Source organism: Solanum lycopersicum, chromosome 12, assembly GCF_036512215.1.
Source record: "Solanum lycopersicum chromosome 12, SLM_r2.1".
NCBI classification, from domain to species: Eukaryota; Viridiplantae; Streptophyta; class Magnoliopsida; order Solanales; family Solanaceae; genus Solanum; species Solanum lycopersicum.
Window position 1 is genome coordinate 28,632,527 of NC_090811.1, and position 15,440 is coordinate 28,647,966.

The window sequence follows — 15,440 nt, forward strand, 5'->3', positions numbered from 1 at the left end:
CCTATAGTCTGAAACTTTTTTACGTCGATAATATAAGAAGAGACCTTGAGTTGGAAATAGGTAATTATGTTTCTTTGAAGATTTCACCCATGAATGGGGTGATAAGATTTTGTAAGAAGGGAAAGCAAAGTCCCCAGTATGTGGGTCCGTATGAGGTATTGCAATGGGTCCAAAAAGTTGGTTATGAGTTTAAACTACCTAGTGAACTAGCTTTGATTCATCCGGTAATTCATGTTCCATGCTCAAGAAAAGCTTGTGTGACCCATTGTCTATTCTCTTGATTAAAGGATTAGGGGTGAATGAGAACCTCTCTTATGAAGGGTTTCTAGTTTAAATCCTAGATTGCCAATTCAAAGAGTTGAGGAACCTAGAGGCGTCCTCCTTAAAAGTTCTATGGAGAAACAATGTAGTTGGGTGCAACACGACAGGCCGAGATGAAGTCCCTCTATCCTCATCATTTTCCGCTTTGACTGGGGTAATATATTGTTGTGATTGGATCAAATTCTTGATTAATTCACGATGAACCCTATTTCCCCTAACCCTACATTATGAATTAATATTTTGTGGATAGTGATGATGCAATTGAATTAATTCTTGTGTTAATTACTATTGATTGATGTTACTACACCTATTGTTGGATGTCATTGGTTGGTGGATGGTGAGTCCATGTTGATGGAAATTGAAGGAGATAGAGTAAGTCTTTATGATCCTAACCTTTACTTCAATTATGAAGGCTTGTGATTGATGATGTAGTTCAGTTAAAGCATGAATTGTGATTAGCCTAAGTAGGTGTTGGTAAAATGTTGAATTGAAATGTATTGACTTTGCGATTGTGAGATTATGTTTAAGATGAAATGATATAAGGTTTGTTATGAAGTACGGATGTGCGTTATTATAACATGATGATGATGTTATTCTAATCTCAGCTATGAGGGTTTCCATGAAAGCATATTCTCATGCAATTCCTAATGAGCTAATGACAACGAATACACAAGGGATTATACCCTATGACCTAAAATAAGCTTATGATTGACAAAGAAAGACATTTCTAAAAGGGACTCTAGCTTAGCACCGAGTGATCTTGTCGATGAGGGGTGACACCTTCCCAAGGAAGAAAGGAAGGGTTCACCGTAGTCCTCATAGGGTGGATATCCTCATAGTCCAAAAAGACCATAAAGTGATGTTTCCATGACAGCCCCCAAGATCCATAAACTATGTTTATACCATAGCAATATTAGCTAGTTGATCCACCTAGATGCTTTGTTCATGTTTGGTACTAAATTGGCTAGTAGACCACCTTTCATCGGTGTAAGGTTTTACTACACAGGATTTCACACTTAGCTCTTCTGGTTTATGTTTTTTAAGACAAGTATTCCCAAAAGTAAAATGAAGTAATGGAATATATACTAACTAGGGTGCCTTGATAGGTCTGACTTAGCCTAGGTAGGGGTATGGGACTCTACCTATGCCTTGCACTAGTTTGCCTTGAAGGAATCCTTACGAGGTTGTTCTTATATTCTTAGAATGTATATATTATGAATATGATTACTTTATATGATGATGATCCTATATGTTTTTATTTTCATTTATGAACATGCTATTGGTCTATATTGTTAAATGTGAGAATGACTACTATTGATGTTATTTATATTGAGTGGATGTTGCTTATGATCGTTTGTTTGGGTTACTTGATTGAGCAAAGTTATGGGGCTTTACTTGGTCACTGCACTTGTACGCTTAATGATGGGTTATGGGTAAGTGTATTGCTTATGTTATAATGTTATGAACTCTTATACATGTTTGTTGACGTTATCAGTTGATGTTGGAGTTGTCATAATGATGTATTCAATTATGTGGACAGACATGTTGACTTTACTATACTTGTTAAAGTTTGTATTTTGTATGTGGTTTGTACTTATGTATTATGTAATTATTGGCTTATATGAGTTCTCGATTGTGCCTAAAGCTTTTCAAAGTACTTTGGCATGGATTTTAATAAATGTCCTCTTTAGCATGATTTTACTTACTTATGTGCATATACTCATACTTAGTGCAACTGTATACTAACTCCATTTTTATGTTTACTGCAAATTGTAGGATCCGTTCATTGAGCTTATAGAAGGCCTTCGAAGACTACTTGCCTATTTTTAAGTGTTTGTGCAGGTCTTCACTTTTTGAGAACGATGCCACTATTTTGCTAATGAATATTGTTTAGTATTAAAGACTACTTAGTTCATTCTCTTTCTTTTTTGAATTTGTATATGCCTATATAAGCCCTTTATTGTAATGAAGTATAGGTTTAACCCAAGATGTTGTGTTCGACTTAGATGGTTTAATATGAGACGTATTTCTACACTTCTTCTAAATCTATATTATTTATATTATATATGTGAAATAAAAGTTGAAGCTTATGCATTGCTTCTTATACGAAAAGTCTATGTATACTCGCTAATTATGTATTATGTCTAAGAAAGAGGTCTAAATAAACCTCAATGTCGAAGAAATTAAAAAGTACAAAATTGTCTGTTTATTTAACCTATGAAATGTAATGACGAATGCTAAGAGATTAGTCATAGTCCTCTTTGAGGATGACGACACCAATAACTTTTGGAGGGTGTCTCCCGAATGTGACAAACTTGGTATCAGATCATGATGTTGAATATATTTAGGATTGATGTCTCATTAAACAATATCTATGTAGGTTCTTATTAATAATTGTGAAGCGTGCCACACTTATGAGTGAGAAGCTATATGATGCTTAGGAAATTCTCATATTCATGGAAATCTTATGTCGTGCCTCTGTAGTCTACTTTATGTGTTCTTTTACCTAAGCCCTGTATTGTGGTTATAGGTATGAGTACTCTAAGGGTAGCCGCACGAAGACATGAGTAAGAGATTTTTATTATGGGATTTCCTACCCGTGGAAATCAAGATCCTCCTCTTGAAGAAATTGTTAATGATGACCAAGCTCCAAACAATCCTCCGGCCTTGTCGGATGGGCACATAAGGGCAGCCTTTCTCCAATCGCCCAAGCTATAACTACTCAAGCACAAGACATTTACTACTCAAGATCAAGCTATTACATCCCAAGCAAATAGGAAGGTGGTACCTCGAGGAAACAAACATGTGAGGACCATGGCCTCCCGCTTGAGGGATTTCACAAGGATGAATCCCTGTACTTTCTATGGGTCAAAAGCGGAGGAAGACCCCAAAGAGATCCTAGATGAAGTCTACCAAAATACTATTTTCTATACGATTGAATACTACTGAGAAGGCCAAGTTGGATACTTACAAACTCAAGGATGTGTCCCAAACATAGTATGTTCAATGAAGAGACAATAAGCTTATGAGGGGTAGTCCGGTGACATGCGAAATGTTAAAAAAGGTTTTTTGTTGATAGGTTCTTTCCAAGACTAAAGAGGGAATATAAGGTGGAAGAATTCATCAACCTTCATCAAGAAGATATGAGTGTGCTTGACTAATCTTTAAAATTTACTAACATGTCGAAGTATGGTCCTTTTTTGGTGTCTCACCCAAGGGATAAGATGAGCCGCTTTGTGACGGGAGTGTCCGATTACTTGAAAGAGGAATGTCGTTCGGCTATGCTCCATGGAAATATGAATATTTCTTGTCTCATGGTTCATGCTCAACAAGGCAAAGAGGCAAGGGTTGAGAGGAAGAGTAACTATTCCAATAGGGCAAAGTCATTCCTTGGTGGTTCTTCAAAGGGTAGGCTTTATATCCAAGACAATCCTAGGTTCAAAAAGAGGTTTTATAATCAACTTCTTTACAAGTTCCCTAAGGATCGTGATGATAGGGTGTCTAACCCTACTCTTAAAAATGGAAGGGTTACTAGTTCACTAAATAAGATGTCAACTGTGGAAATTTTTGCAAGAATCACTATGCTGAATGCCTTATAGGAACAATAATTGTTATGGATGTTATTAAAGTGGGATAAGGTTTGAGATTTAACGGGAAAGACAAGGGGAGTGGAAAAGAAAGTGGTTCAGATTTAGATCCTCCAAAGAAGAATCACTTATATGCTCTCCGTTCTAGGGGTGAATTACAGAGTTCTCCCGATGTCGTTACCGGTATTTTACAAGTCATTACTATTAATGTATATTCTTTACGTGATCTGGGCAATACATTGTCTTTTGTTACTCCTCTTGTAGCTAAAAAGATTGATATTTTATCCGACATTCTAAAAGAACCATTTATGGTGACTACCCCAGTGGGTGAGTCGATTTTTGCAAAGAGGGTATATAGGAATTTTCCCATAATGTTACCCAATTAAATTACTTATGTTGAACTTGTTGAACATGATATGGTTGATTTTGATGTTATATTGGGTATGGATTGGTTGCATGCTTACTTTGCTACTACAGATTTTATAACAAGGGTGGTGAAGTTTAACTTTCAAACTGAACCCATGTTAGAGTGGAAGGGGGGAAATTCTATTCCTAAAAGTCAAATCATTTCTTAATTGAAAGCTTTGAAAATTACCTCTAATGGGTTCTTATACCATATTGTAAGAGTCAAAGATTCATACTCCAAGATTCCTCCCATTGAGATGGTCCCCATAATGAGGGAATTTCCTGAGGTCTTTCCAAATAATCATCCTAGAATCACTCCCGAATGGGAAATTGATTTTGGTATTGACTCTCTAGTAGATACAAATCCCATTTCAATTTCTCCTTATCAGATGGCTCAGACCGAACTGAAAAAATTGAAGGCTCAAATCCAGGACTTACTAGACAAGGGTTTTATATAACCTAGCATTTCCCTATGGGGTGCTCCGATTTTATTTGTAAAGAAGAAGGATGGGTCGTTTAGAATGTGCATCATTTATCGGCAACTTAACAATTTTACCATTAACAATAAGTATTCTCTCCCTTGGATTGACGACTTGTTTGATCAACTTCAAGAGGAAAGCCATTTCTCTAAGATCAATTTGAGGTCAAGATATCACCAATATAGGGTGAAAATGAGGATATCCCTAAAACGACAATTACAACAAGATATGGTCACTATGAGTTTAGGGTGATGTCATTTTTGTCGAATAATGCCCCGATGACATTATTGGACCTTATGAATAGTGTGTTTTGAAGTTACCTAGATTTCTTATTCATTCTGTTCATTGACGACATATTTCTATATTCGAAGAATGAGGGTGAGCATATGGACCACTTGAGAGTGGTTTTGTAAGTCCTTAAATAACATCAACCTTTCCCCAAGTATAGAAAATGTGAGTTTTGATTGAAGTCGGTATCTCTTCTTGGTCATATCATCACTAATGAAGGGGTAGAGGTCCATAATTGGCCTGGACCTTTGTCTACAACCGACATTAGGAGTTTCTTGGGTCTTGAGGGTTATTATAGAAGGTCTTTTTATGGGTTTGCTTCCATTGGTTCTCCATTGACTACCTTGACCCAAAATAATGTGAAGTTCGAGTTGATGTGTATACAAACCAAAAGAGTCTTAAATATGTGTTCACCAAATAGGATTTGAATCTCTGACAATGAAGGTGGTTAGAGTTGTTGAAAGATTACGACATGAGTGTGCTCTATCACCCCGATAAATCTAATATGGTTGTGGATGCACTAAGTCGCATGCATATGGGTATTGTGTCTCATGTAGATGAAGCCAAGAAATACATATTGAAGGATGTTCATAGGTTGGCTCGTTTGGTTGTCCGATTGGAAGATTCTCCTAATTGTGGTATTGCGGTTCATCATAACCCGAATCATCTTTGGTGGTTGAAGTGAAGTCTAAGAAATTCCTTGATCCATTAGTAATGGATTTGAAGGAATCGATCCTAGGTAATCTTAGTGAGTCATTCTCCCTAGGGGGGATGGTGTTTTGAAATACCAAGGAATGTTCTGTGTACCTAATGTGAGTGATTTGAGAAAGCGGATCCTAAAGAAAGCTCATGGGTCCCATTATTTGATTCTTCCAGGTTCTACTAAGATGTATCATGAAATTAGAGGAATTTTTATGGTGGGATGTCTCCATAAAGGACGTAGAGGAACTTGTTGCAAATTCTCCGAATTGCAAACAGGTGAATAATGAGCACCAAAAGTAGGGTGGTTTACTTCAAGAAATCCAAGTTCCCTCTTGGCAGTGGGAAGACATCAGTATGGACATTATAGTTGGTTCGCCTCGGACTCGAAGGCAAAATGACTCTAAAGGGACTCTACCTTCCCTATGACCTAAACTAAACTTATTATTCATATAGAAAGACATTTATAAAAGGGTCTCTAGCTTAGCACCGAGTGTTGTAGATGAGGGGGTGATACCTTCCAAAGGAGGGAAGGTAGTTTTCATCATAGTCCTCATGGGGTGGATAGCCTCATAGTCCAAAAAGGGCATAGAGTGATGTTTCCATTACGACCCCCCAAGTTCCATAAACTATATTTCCACCATAGGAATATTATCTAGTGGATCCACCTTGATTATGTTCATTTTCATACTACTTTGGCTAGTAGATGAACTTTCATCGGGGTAAGGTTTTACTACATCGGATTTAACACTTAGCTCTTCTGGTTTATGTTTGTTAAGACAAGTGTTCCCAAAAGTAAAATAAAGTAACGGACTATATACTAACTAGGGTTCCTTGATAGGTTTGACTTAGCCTTGGTTGGGGTATGGGACCCTACCTATACCTTGCACTAGTTTTCCTTGAAGGAATTATTAGGAGGTTGTTCTTGTGTTATTTAATTTATATGTTATGAATATGATGACTTTACATGTTGATGATCCTATATGTTGTTAGTTTCATTTATGAACATGCTATTTGAATATATTGCTAAATGTGAATGATGAGTACATGTTATATGGAGTGGATGTTGCTTATGATCCATTGTTTAGTTACTTGATTGAGTAAGTTTATGGGCTTTACTTGGTCAATACACTTGTAGGCTTAATGACGGGTTATGGGTAAGATTCTTTCTTAAGTTATGATGTTATGAACTCTTATTCATTTTTGTGGATGTTATGACTTGATGATTGAGTTGTCTTGTTTATGTACTCAATTATGTGGGTATACATGTTGACTTGACTTTACTTATTAATGTTTGTATTGTGTTGTACATGGTTTGGACTTATGGATTATGTAAGTAGTTTCTTATACGAGTTCATGATTGTGCATTAAAATTCTCAATGTACTTTGGCATTGATTTGAATAAATGTCCTCTTTAACATGATTTTACTTGTTTATGTGCATATACTCATACTTGTACAACTTTGTATTAACACCATATTTATGTTTAATACAAATTGTAGGATCTGGCTGTTGAGCTTATTGAAGGTCCTTGAAGACTACTTTGATATTTCCCAAGTGTTTGTTAGGTGCTCACTTTCCGAGGACGCTACTACTATCTTGTTATTCAATTTTGATTAATCTTACAGACAATTTAGATCATTCTCATTCTTTGCTGACTTTTTATATGCGTATATAAGGCCTTTGTTTTAATGAAGTATGGGTTGAAACTAAGATGTTGTGTTCGACTTGGATGGTTTAATATGAGAGTATTTCTAGACTTCTTATAATAGGGTTTATATTATGTATGTGAAATAAAGTAGAAGCCTATGTATTGATTCCTAAACGAGGAGTCTAGGTATACTCGCAAATTATATATTGTGTGTAAGTAAGAGATATAAGTACTTAATGTAGATGTAGTTAAAAAAATTTTATATTTTCCACTAATTTAACATGTGAAATGTAATGAAAAATTCTAAGAGGTTAGTCTTAGTCATTTTCGAGGAAGATGACACCGGTTACTTCTAAACAGTGCTCCCCGGATGTTACAATGTACTCACATTCTTGAGATTGTAGTTTTTTTGATATGGTATTGAGAAAAAAAATAGCATGTTCACCTTTTTATGTTCATGTTGATATTGAAAGGGTAGTACATCATTATGTAGTATCAAAAGTTGAGATTTTATATGTTATTAATTGTTAATTGAGTTTCTATGTGTAATGTCATGTTTATGTGTTGAAGTGAGTTGTGAAGTAATCCTATGAGATTTGACTCATTAATATACGCATGTTGTTTGTTGGGGTGGTAGTATTGCGTCTCTTCTGTCCCTACAAAATAAAAGATTTAGTTGTCACTCGGGGATGAATGTTCCTAAGAGGGGTGATAATGAAACACTCCGAAAGTTCATGACTTTGTATTGATCCTCATCTGATAATGCAAATCTTACAACAGTTTTTCTAAGAATTTATTAATATATTGAATCTAATTGGGAAGTGTAAGAGTCAAAACATCAAGAAGCGACCATGACGTCCAAAGACTACTAAAATTGGTGCTAGTTTGCCTTGGCATGTTTCAGGGGGTTTTAAGAGTTGGAACTTGTTAAAATATGGTAAAAATGTGTTAAATATGTATTGTAGTGTGTTTAGGTTCGAAACGTCTGGGTACGACTCCCTAAGGAACACCCTAAGAGCACATCGAGAGGACCTTAATATTTAATCAATAACTGTCAATTTGATTATGGCTAAACGATAGACCAACTTACGAGATGTGGATGGGTCAATGGCCCGTCGATGGTGTCGTAGGAACATACTAATTCACATTTCAGAAAGAGCTAAAAACGCCATCTCTGACTAAAACAACAGACTGCTAGAATGGTGCTATCGTCTGGTCGACGCCCCCTAGAGAGGGGTTTGTCGTTTGAGATTGAGTCGCTACCATGTTTTTAAGTTAATTGGATTAATTATTTAGTTATTTAATTCATTAATTAAGGGTTAAGGGGTGGTTAATAATGTTATTTGGAGGACTATACAGGAGTTAACCCTCATTAAGATAAATCGCGACTTCATTATTCCCAAACCCAATTCTCTCCAACTTCTCTTTACTTTCTCTTCCTTTCCTAAATACCCCATTAAGACAAACCTTCAAGGTTCACTCGGGATAGAAGACTTACATTTTCTCAATAAATCTTCAAGGAAATCTTAAGGTATGGAAGTTATTCACGCTTGGGATCTCCTTCCCCAAGAGGCTTTTCAAAATTGGTTTCTAAAGATGTCAAAAAAATGGGTTTACATCCAATTTCATTAATTATGTTTCTAATTGATTTAATTTTGAATTAAATTGATGAATATAAATTTATTATGATTTTTAATTGGTTAGTTGTTGTATTTATTAGTCTTTTATCTAGTTTTAATGAAAGATTTGCGATTGAACCCTTTTCTCTAACTTTATCTTTGAATTTGACATAAAGATGATTAGGGTTGTTTATTTTTTATTTCTTTCAATTCATTGTATTATGATGATTGTTGATGGGATTATTTGAAAATTGTGATGAATTGAAGGTAAGATCTTGAAGGAGTCTTTGGAAGCTATTTGGTAACACTTCTATGATTTTGAGTTCTTTACATTAGTTATGTTGGTTTATTCTTGATGATGATATTCAATTGGAGTATGTTTATGTGGATAGAATAGGAAGATAATCATATAATTAATATCATGGGATTTTATGAATATGTTGAATGGGACATCATGGTAAACCTATGATGATACAATGGTAAAGGTGAATCTCTTGTGTGCATATATAATATGATTATGATATGTTGATCTCAATAATTATGTTTTGTGATGAAAGGAATTTCTCATCCAATAAAAAAATGAGAAAATGACATAATTAGGGATTAGTCTCCTGTGGTATATATTAAGATTTATGATTAATATTGATTTAAAGGAATTTAAAAATGGACTTTAGCTTAGCACCAAACGAATAAGATATGAGATTTGTCCCTTCCAAATGTGGGAAGGTAGGTTCACAATGGTTTTACCTTGGCAAGTAGAGCACCTTCTTTTGGTGTAGGGTTTCATGACATCGGCTTCCATATTTAGATCACATGGTCCATTGCCGGTTAAGGAGATTGTTCCCGAAAGTGAAATGAATAATTTAATGAATAAAGATAGACTATAACTAGGGTAATTTAAGAAGTTCTTGTTAGTATAGGTAGGAGTATGGGACTCTATCTATGCATAGCACAAGTTGTCAGGAAAGTCCTAGGTAGTTGTTCTTATTTTATTATGTACTTATGATATCATGAAATCTATATATGATGGTACTATATGATGTTGTTCTTGTATGATGTTGGTTTCATTGTTGAACATGATATTGGTGTAAGTGACTATATATGTTGATGACTACTCATGATGTTATGTTATATGAAGCAAGTCATTACTGATGATCTATTTCCTAAGTTTACTTGATAATGTGGGGTTATGGAGCTTCACATGATTATTGACCTTGTAGGCTTGGGATGGGTTGTTGATAAGGGTCTTTTATGGTGATGATATGAATTATTGAACATGAAATGTTAACATGACTTTTTGATGATGTTATCCTTGTTTATGAATATGTCTAATGTTGTTGTGATCCTTCACTTGTATATGCTATCTTATATGTGCATAAACACTTTCAATATGACTTACTATGTTTCTTAAAAAATGGTCTCTTTTCTTCCTGATTTCAATGGTTTTACTTGCACATGTTTACATACTTAATACAAGTTGTTGTACTAACTCATATTCTTTATGTTTCAACGTGTAGGTTCAGGCCGTTAAGGTGCTTACAGGCCATTTGCAAGAAGACTTGGACATCATTCCTAAGTTGTTGGTGAGTCCTCGATATTCGAGGATAGTACCACTTATCTAGCTTAGTAGGATTGTAATGTCTAAAGACACTTGTTTCTTTCCTTATTTCTTGAGACTATTGTTGTAAGCATGTATGTTGTATATTGTACGTGTAAGAGCTATGACCAAATGTTCTAATCTCATAGATGGTTTATATGCAAGAAAACTATTAGACTATTTAATGAATTGTATATGCTAAGTGAGAAGTCTATGTTAACTCTATATATGAATAGCGAGAAGTCTAAGTATTCTTTACAATGTAAAATTTTCAATTTTCAGCATTTTTCTCTACCAATGATATGCGATGATGACGACGAAGCCGGTTAAGTCTAGGGGTTGCTTCCTGGTTGTAACATAGTATATGTTATAACACCTTTCATATAAGAACTATCATACTTAACCTTGACATACTAAACAGGATCACTCTACAATCATCATAATCCACACCCAATCATACTTCACATTTACATTATACTTCTTTTAGACATAGTATATTAAGATACACATTCATAACTTTATAATAAATCACATGGATACTAATCATAACATCACTTTACTTCCCATTCAATGCATTCAAGGCCATAATTAGAATTCACATATACATCACATAAGCACGCTACCATAAGTACACCATATAGTTGAAGATCAATTCAACAAGAGTTAGACAATATAGAATGACTTACCGTTCATCCAAGACTTGACCACATTTTCTCAATTCTCCAATAATTTATCATTATAAAGCATGAGTGGAAGTAGGTAATCACAAGGCAACATCAGAAAAACACAATTCTAACATTGTCTAATCATATTCATCAAACCCAATTCATAAATCAATATTTTTGAATTTGCATGATCATGGTTCCATTGAGTTTTTTTATCATAAAATAATCATTTAACATTTAAAACATGATAATGCGTCCGTTAAAATCTTTTCATACAAAAACCTTACTTAGAATTCGAAATAGAAGATTTTAGGATTTTGAAATCTTTTTGAAAAGCCTTTGGATTGGCTCCTTGAATTATAGAAGAATCAAGTATGAATTATCATACATTATTACGATAAAAACCATGATATTTGATGATGAAGCAACTCAAAATCTTCAACACTAGCTCCAACTTGAGTTTAAGCTTTCACGGAGGTTTAAGAGAAGTTTTCTTGGAAGATGGGTTTTGATTTTGAAAAGTGAAGTCTAATTTAGGCTTTTGATTTATAAAATAACCTAAATACTCAAAAAAAACCCTAAAATAAACTTAAAATAGTTAAATAGTACGTGGGGTTAATTTCCCAATTCATACCTAAGTTGGCCGAGACCCACAGAAAATTGCATGCGGATCGACGACCACCTGTCGATGGGGCGTCACTCAACCAACAGACCATCCTGCAGGTTCGTGGTTTTCTATTAGAGTCTGATATTTAGGGTCTAATATACACCAACTATGTGTGGACATACTCCCCCTCAACAACGGTGCGTCAATCAAACTATTATTTGTCGTTTGATGGTTGTGGTTTGGGGATGCTTTTGGCATCTTCTTGCAAATTTTTGGGTCCTCTAAAAGTACACTTAGGGTGTTCTTTGGGGTGTTGTACCAAGAATTTATGACCCTAAACATGAACAAATATGTTCTAGGTTCCCTTCGTATCAATTTTGACACCAAACAACACGTAAAACAAGCAAAGCCACACTAGCCCATACAATACTATTTTCCAACCGTCTTGGTCTTTCTTTGACATTCAACATCCAAAATCTTTAAAACTAACCGCTAAATATATTCTTCATCTTTTAAAATATTATTAACTTATGAAACACATGTTATGCTCCATTTTTTTTATTTTGAGAGTCCTTACATGTTGTTACCGGTATGTTGCAAGTATTTTTTTTAATGCTTATGCATTTATAGATCCTGGTGACACTTTATATTTTGTAACTCATTTAGTTGATATGAGGTTTGATGTTTCTCCCTGATTTCCTAGGTGAACCTTTTTCGATTTCTACCACGGTGGATGACACCGTTGAGGACTTGTCCCAAAATATTGTCGAAGGACAATTACATTGGTTGACTTGGTAGAACTTGATATGTTGGAATTTGATGTAATATTGGGGATGGATTTGTTACATTCTTGTTTTTCTTCAATTGATTGTAGAACAACAATTGTTAAATTCCAAATTCCGAATAAAAATGTTTTAGAATGGAAGGGGTTAAACTTAATCCGTAGAGTTAAAATTTATTTCATGTATAAAAGCTTGTAATATGACTTCTAAGAAATGTATCAACCATATTATGAGGGTAAAGAACCTTGGGTCCGAGACTCCTACTTTACAGTCGGTCGTCCTAGTGAAGGAGTTTCTTTAAATCTTCCTTGATGACTTACCCGATATTCCTCCCGAACGCGAACTATATTAAGGCATATATTTGTTGCCAAATACTGAACTTATATCAATTCCTTCTTATTGGATGTCTGCGATCAAGTTTAATGAATTACAACTCAACTAAAGGATTTTCTAGACAAGGGTTTTATATAACCAAGCATATCTTCATGGGGTGCTCGGTTAATATTTCTGAAAAATAAATATGGGTCTCTTAGAATGTGTATTGACTACAGAAACCTACACAAGGTCACTATAAAAATAAGTATCCTCTCCCAAGACTTGATGATTTTTTTGACCAACTAGAAGGGTCACGTTACTTTTTGAAGATTGACTTGACCTCGGGGTATCACCAACTTAGAGTTAGAGGATTTGACATTCCTAAAATTTCTTTACAAACAAGATATGGTCATTATTAGTTCCTAGTTATTTCCTTTTGTCTAATTAATTCCCGTACGAATTTTATGAACCTATGAATAGGGTATTTTGGAATTATGATAATTCATTTATAATTTTCTTTATTGATGATAGCTTGGTATATTCCAAGAGTGATGTTGAACACGTGAGTCATTAAAGGGTAGTATTGCAAGTCTTCAAAGAGCACCAACTCTTTGTAAATATAGTAAGTGAGAATTTTTGCTATTATCAGTTGCTTTTCTTGGTCACCTTGTGTCTAGTGTGGGTATTGAGATTGATCCAAAGAAGAAAAAATCAGTTAATATTTGTCTTAGACCTCTATGTCCTAGTGATATTTGAAGCTTCTTGGGTTTAGCGGGGTATTATAGGAAATCTGTTGATGGATTTGCATCGATCCCTTCTCAATTGACTACCCTAACCCACAAAAAAAGTTATGTTTGAATGGACGGAAGCATGTGAGAAAATCTTCCAAGAGTTGAAAGATAAGCTTACCTCCACTCCGATTTTTACATTATCAAAGGGTACCAAAGGGTTTTTTGTGTATTATAATACTTCCTGAGTAGTTTTGGGTTGTGTTCTTATGCAACATGTTAAGGTGAAAGAAAATGCCTCTATTGAACTTAATCTACATGTGAAAAACTATCCGACCCATGATTAGTAGTGTTTGTTTTGAATATATGGAGACATTGCCTATATAGGGTGCATGTAGATATGTTCACCGATCACAAATATTAAAACACTCAAAATAAACAAGGATAAACTAAAGAATCACATGTGTTTTATAAGTTAATAAAGTATTAAAATACTAAATAATAGATTTAGAAAGCAATTCAAAGAGCTTGGAAGTGAATTAGCAAAGAACGACCAAGACGTTCAGAAATTAGTCTTGTATGTTTTATGTGTTGTTTGGTGTCTGAAGTTATAAGACGGGACCCTAGTATCTATATGGTAATATTTAGGATCGAAACATCCGGGTAAAACTCCTCAAGGAAAACCCTAAGGGTCTCGCATGTGTAATGTACAAGAATCTATTTATAATCAATTGAACATAGAGGAACACTACTAAGATTAACCTTTAGGATCCCACATGTGCAATGCACAAGAGAAGTACCATACTCTGCCTCACACTATGTAGTAACCTTTAAGACAACCCTAATAATAGGTCACATACTTAAATTGTTCATTTATATTTACTTTAGGGAAATAAGTTGCATTACCGACAATAGATCATGTCAGCTACATGGAATCTGGTGTTCTCCTCCCACACTGAAAAGATAGGGTTAACACTTTCCTAAGGTGTAACCAAATAATACATATCGATATAAATGGATCCACTAAGTTATAGTCCTATATGAGCAGATAATTAAGGGTCAAGGAGATTTCTATTAGAAACCTTGACCTGCTAGACGTGGAGGTTCCCATCTCATGAGACAACAAATAAATTGGAAATCCAAACTTTATAGATGGAAGAAACACATGTAGGAGGCTGGCTTACTAAACGTGAGACCTCCAGCTCATATACATGCCATTTCGGTGCTAACTCTTTATTCCCTTTAGTAACCATATTTGTTCATCATGCAAGTTCCATTAGTCTCTTCTAGAATCCTATGTAAACACTTAAACATAATACTCATAGGCCATCCTAAATGAGAATAATCCTTTCACATTAGAAACCACTAATCAAGTGAGTAACCTTTCACTTAGAACTTTATTATAATCATGAGAAACTACTTTCAATCATGTAATAAGCATATCATAACATGCATATATAACTCATGGCTAACTCCATTGTCTAGGTTAAGGATGAGGAATACTTGTCATTAACATCAGGACCATACATTAGACATAACAGTATTACTATCTAAAACAACTCATACTTCATATTGAATTCAAGAAGAATCAATCATCATACCTTCTTGCCCTTTCATTGACTTCATGCATCAATAACCAAAGAATACACAACCAATGCATAAACAAGGTAAATTCAAGAAGTAATACACAGCTATTA